Here is a 6,393-nt window from a genome sequence, read left to right on the forward strand (position 1 = left end):
CTTGGGACAGACTAGGCACAGTGGCACGGTGTACCAAGTGGCACCAGGATGGTGGGCTTGGGAACCCTGCACACATCATTTGGGGTCGTGAGCGACTCCCCGGTCGGATCTCCTTGCGGATGGAACCCGAATAGGCGATAAACCTGGACTAGAGACTTGTTGTTTAGTCAGGTCGTGGCCGACTCCCTCGCCCGGCTTCCTCTTGATGGTTGCCGAGGTACATGACGTGTACAGGGCGATAAGTGGCGAGAGCGTGTGTGAAGAAGTACACCCCTGCAGGGTTATCATTATCTATTTGAATAGCCAGATTCCTCGGATATGGAAACTTGGACCCCTTGCATAGTTCATAGACAAGTGAAAGTGGATATTCTAAAATGCGCAAGATAAGCGTGAGTGCTATGGATGGCGTTCTCGTAGGGAGACGGGGCGGATCCATAGTGGTATTGATATGGTGAATATGTGGACTCGTGTGCGCCACCTCAAAAGAGTTACTTGCAGCCGTAGTTCAGGTTAGCCACTGAGTCAAAGCTGGGTTGTTGTAGTCAAACTCCACCACCCCCCTTTGTTGATACTGATGCATATGTAGCTAGTTCTGATGTAAGTCTTGCTGGGTACATTTGTACTCATGTTTGCCTATTCTATGTTTTGCAGAGAGACGTCAGTCTCGCTAGTAGTTCCGTGTGGACTTCGACGTTTAGCTTGTTACCTCAGCTACGATCTTGTGCCTCAGCAGGATCTGGTAGATAGTCAGGCTTCTCAGCCTTTTTCATTTGTAGATGTCTGTACTCAGACATGTTAAGCTTCTGCATGTGTTTTGACTTGTATGCTCTGAATGTTGGGTCATGAGACCCATGTTTGTAATATCTCGCTCCTCGGAGCCTAATGTATAATACTCTGAGTCGTAGAATCTTGTTGTGATGCCATGTTGTATTGCACATATTGAGCATATTGTGTGCATGATTGAAATGCTTGGTATGTGTGGGATCCGACAACCTAGTTGTTTATCCTTGGTAGCCTCTCTTATGGGGAAATGTAGTCTTGTGCTTCCATGAGCCATAGTAGTCCGCTATAGCCCGGTTCATCGGAGTCCTGCTAGCCCAGCACTACTGCTCCGGAACACTTGACTGGCCAGCATGTGATTCACTTTGTTCATGTGTCTGTCCCTTTGGGGAAATGTCACGCGGTGACATCCGGAGTCCTGCCTAGCCTGCTACAGCCCGGGTTCCCGGAGTCCTGTTAGCCCAGTGCTACAGCCTGGATTCGCACGCTGCTGACCGACATGCTCGATGTTGATTCATGTATGCCTGTCCCCGTAAGTTAGTGCCACTTTGGGTTCACGACTAGTCATGTCGGCCCGGGTTCTCTGTCATATGGATGCTAGCGACACTATCATATACGTGAGCCAAAAGGTGCAAACGGTCCCGGGCCATGGTAAGGCGACACCCATGGGAATACCGTGCGTGAGGCCGCAAAGTGATATGAGGTGTTACCGGCTAGATCGACGTGACTTGGAATCGGGGTCCTGACAGTAGTACAAGCTAGAAAAGAATGCGAGATGTAACCTATATCACACTCCAAAGTCAAACGTGTCTTATGATAAGTGATTGTTGCAGGTTACACAACAGTAGTAATTTGATGTAAGAACATGGTGTGATAGACATATATTGTATGTTCTAGAAATAGGAACAAGTGTCTTATTCAAGTATAATGTGTAAAGTAAGCAGATGGAATTCAATAAAATTAGAAGCAATACAAGCTAGACATCACACATAACATGCAACCACATATAACAGTGCCAAGTTATAGGGAGCACCGGCGATGGTGCACTAGGGGAGACGTGCTCATCATAAACACAGCTGCGTTGAGTGTCTATGCATGTGTTGTCTTGGAAATCATCTTGGGGGGATGGAGGAGTAGAAACTATAGAGGCCCTCCATTTGGAAGGAGCACCTTTATCCGCTGCCTTGCTAACTTCCTTCCGCTTTATTTATTTTGAATTGTCAAGTAAAACCGACAAGAAAAAGCAATAAAATTCTCTCTTCAGAACTCATTCATGCATGATACTGACAATCACTACTTTGATGTAAGGCAAACACATGATACCCGGATGAAATATGTATGAAAAATAGGACGGCATGGCATGTTCACAACTGTTTGTGTAAACTAAGCAGAAACCATTCCAACAATAAGAAGCAATGCAAGCTAGAAACCACATGAAAGATGCAACCAAGATGAGTCTGCCAAGTTAAAAGCGTCCCATCATAAATGGAATTTCAACAAATTAGAAGCAGCGCCTGCTATAAATCATATGAAAGATGCAACTAATATCGCACTGCATATACTAAAGGTGCCTCGTCATATTGATTGATGCGGGATACAAAAAACAATAGTTTTATGTAAGGACATGCTTAATAGACAGATGTACTCTGTACTTAATATGGGAAGGCATGTCACATTAACAGGTATAATGTATAAGCTAAGCAGAATAGCACATGCAGTTTAACCAGATTGGAAGAATTACAATCTAGACACCATATGCAACATGCAACCACATATCACGCTGCCAAGTTAGAGCAAGCACCTGCGATGCTAGTGTAGGGGAAATGTGGTAATGAACTACAGAGCTACGTTCACTATCTTCATCTAGCCTTGCTGTTTCTTGAGAATCATGTCAGGAGGCTGACGCTACATTCTTTAAATGAGGAGTAGTCCACTTGCTTGACTGCCTCATCATAAGTGATTGATGAGGGATACACAAGAACATTAGTTTGGTGTAAGAACATGCTTAATACATAGATGTACTGGTATGTACCAAAAACAGAAAGGCATGTCATATTCAAAGGTATAATGTGTAAGCTAAGTAGATGCAATTTAAGCAAACTGGAAGCAATACAAGCTAGACATCCGGCTGGAGTGGTGAGCATGATCATCTAGGACCTGAGAGCCTAGTGGGAGGCGGGCTACTTCGCCACCATCACGGCTTTTTAGTTGTCTTCCAGGTGATGCCTGTCTTTGTTGGGCTTGTCACTGTCTCGGCCAGTGCCCTGACTAGCTATTTATCTTCTTGTGCTCACTGGATGGTGGTTCATGTAAAAAATATCTTTCATTATCTTAATAAAGACCGACTTCGGCCTTTCGAATACAAGCTAGACACCATATGGAACATGCAACCACATATGACACCGCGAAATTAAAGCAAGCACCTAGGATAGTGGTTCATTGCGAGTGAGGTCATCAACTCTAGAGCTACGTTTAGGCTTTGTTCGTTTAATCCCCGCCTTCGCCGGCATCAGTGGGGTTTTGGCCTAATCCACGTGCTTTTGACCCCGGTCGGGGTAGTATCCCGACCTACCTTATATGCGTCTTCGGTTAAACCCGGCCGGGTTGATATCCCATCCAAATCCACCCCAAACCACAGGGATTTCACTGGGTTTTCACCCACGTCTCCCCACCCGTGGAACAAAACCAGTCGTCTCAGTCTTCTCGGCTCGAAAGAAAAAGGAGGAGCGGGCGAGAGCGGCGGCGGTGCCGACGCCGACAGGGAAGAACTAGGCGACGGCGAGGGGACGGAGAGGGCGATCTCTCTCCTCCACTGAAGACCGGGTGCTGCGCCATCCTTCTACCTCGCCCCCACTCTCCCCAAGTCAGCAGCCGATCTGCGACCCTCTTCTTCCATCCCCGGCGCGAGCTCGGCGGCCGCACCAACCTACTCCGGTGGCCCTCCCCAACGTTTCTATGCCGGTAAGATCTTCTCCCCCACCCTTGTTTCCTTCCTCTCCCCCCTTTTGATTTCTAGGGTTTCCCGTCCCCTTTTCCACCGGTGACAAGGGCCGTCTTGCCGGCGAGGCTCCACCTCTCCTCTCTGCTTACTACAGCTTCCCAGTACCCTCCTCTGTACTTGCTCTACCTGTGATTTGGTGCAAATGGTGTACCTAGTTGAATCTAACCAAATCTGCTACATAGTCGAATCTTTTTGTCAATGTCATTAGCAGTGCACATATATGCTACTAGTAATCTAGTATTTATTTGTCCCTGAGATTCAGTACTATATTTGCAGCTACCTGTAGAGAATCAACAAGATGCAATTGTAGCAATATAGTTTTGTCAATGATATCCTTGGGAGGTGAGAAAAGTTGAGTTTTATGTAACTGAGGTGAACATCAACTACATGAATTTTTTCTGATAGTGGGGGTGAAGAGAAATTTAGGTAAAATGCTCTGAGATCAAGGCATCTTGAAGCCATGCAACTACGACAGTGCATTTTACTAATTTAGATGCAGAAAGTTTTACTTGTCAGAACATATAGAATATATTGAGATGTGTAGACATAAAATGTTTTTGTAATAAGAGAAAAAAATATATTGCCTCCATTAGAACGATAACTGTTTCATACCACTTTATGTTGCTTGACCTGACTTGTATGTGCTACATTAGAACGATAACTGTTTCATACTACTTTCGATGTCTAAATCTGCATTTTGCCTCCATTTTCTGTAGGCCAGCTTCACCGCCTCACAGCCGCAGCAAGACCCCGCTTGGGGCAGCATCGTGAAGACTAAGGTATATTAATCTTGATGTACATACTTGGTTTTCTTTGTACCCTACTGGGACTCGCATCTTCATCTAGCTCACATGAACCTCCCTTGTTCATCTAGTAACCTGAAGCTGATGGCTCAAGTAGCCCACATGAACCTCCCTTGTTCTCTTATTTCCTTGCAAGATCATCTAGAATATGCAAGAATCCCCCTTGTAGCTATTTTCATGCATACTGGTCTTGAACACCCAGAATATGTGTAGTTTGTGCATCCATTGGTATCCGCCAGATTTCATAACTTTTTATCTGAAATTTGATTTCCCTAGAATGCACCATGATAAATGCTTATGAGATGAGAATCCATTCATGTACATCATCTTATCTTGTCCTTTTTTATGTACTTATCTTGTCCTTTCTTTGTCCTGTTTTCCCCTGATTATGACTGTAATGGAAGCTCTTATTTATACAGTGCATATTGGAACTGAATTGATCTATCTCCGCATTTCATTTAATTTTGCTTTGCCCTCCTTTTGCAAGTATTATTTTGTACCAAAGAAAGAAATCTTTTTTTTGCGGGGAAAGAAAGAAAGAAATCTTTGTTCATAAACTTGTGATTTTGGTACTGTTCTCTGAAAGTAGACCATAGTTTTTTGTGGTCATACGAATTTAGTGTATTCTTACATGATGTATAACGCTATATCATTGATATATATGCCTGGTTGTTCATTTCTAATATTATTATTCTGTGCTGCTATTTGCAGCTTTCCATTGGAAGATCATTTGTTTAGTGGATATGGATGCGATGTTGCTGCCCATTTGATCCGTGAAATTTTGAAATCAATGCATGATTATTTTATGATCTTTCTTTGCTAGCTGGTCATCAATGCTTTGATATCAGTCCTTTGATGTGGACTAATCGCCCTTTTTTGCCAATGCAGTGCATCAATCACTACGGAAGCGACATCGGCGAGATTACAGTCGTTTGTTCTATACAGCAATAATTTGATCATGGTCGGAAATATAATAATATTGTACATCGGTGATTGTTGATTAGGGTCGTTTTTTGACTTCTAAATATTCAGAATTCATGTTATAGTTTGATATTTTTTCTTCTAAAATATCAACTTGCAGCAAGCTTCTCATATAATGTTTTGTTCTGACGCAACAAAAATACTGTTATGCGGATTTGGTGCTTGGATGTATGAAATTTATAGCAAGTTTGTTGTGTGTGTGATGTTCTTTTGATTTGGTGCAAAGAACAACGATAGGAGGTTTAGTTGATTTGGTGCTGAAGTGTACAAAGGCCATAGATGGGAGGTTGCCGGGGACTAACCGAACACATATTGTTGTACAGGGATTAGCAGGGTTTGTTGGTTAGGGGATTGGGTGACGAGGTGGGGATCACCAAATCCCTGTGTGGGTCTAATCCCCTAGAGGTTTGGTTCCAGTGGAACCGAACAAAGCCTTACCGTCTCCGTCTGCTGACACTGCACCCTTTATAGCGCTGTAACGTGTCGTGCTTACCCGCGTAGAAAGCTGGAGCAACTTCTCTATTTTCTTTTCTGCTTCTCTCGAGGCAGACTTTGAAATACCCTTGCATAAAAACACAATAGTGAGAGTATGGGTGTAGTGTGTGCAGAACTAGTGCACTGTAAAAGTAGCAGATAGCAAGTGGCTGAAAAATAAATGATAGGAGACATATGATAGCTCTAGAACATTGCATGGCAAACAAAATTAGATTCTACTCCGTGTGATTTTGTAATATATGAGCACAGGAAATGCAGGTACTCCTCTAGCACACCACCACATGTGGTCATATCAAGATAACAGTCGACTGAAAATAAATAGGTCAATCGGTT

General features: G+C 43.7%; 1 long non-coding RNA gene across 1 annotated transcript; it reads left to right on the forward strand.

The window, feature by feature from the left end:
- The first annotated feature begins 3,421 nt into the window (after positions 1 to 3,421).
- LOC125541468 lies at positions 3,422 to 5,773 on the forward strand. The gene is made up of 3 exons (XR_007297540.1): positions 3,422 to 3,741; positions 4,498 to 4,560; positions 5,473 to 5,773. It is a non-coding gene; the product is annotated as an uncharacterized LOC125541468 (long non-coding RNA).
- The last annotated feature ends 620 nt before the right edge of the window (positions 5,774 to 6,393 follow it).

This window comes from Triticum urartu, chromosome 2 (genome assembly GCF_003073215.2).
Source record: "Triticum urartu cultivar G1812 chromosome 2, Tu2.1, whole genome shotgun sequence".
Classification (NCBI taxonomy): domain Eukaryota; kingdom Viridiplantae; phylum Streptophyta; class Magnoliopsida; order Poales; family Poaceae; genus Triticum; species Triticum urartu.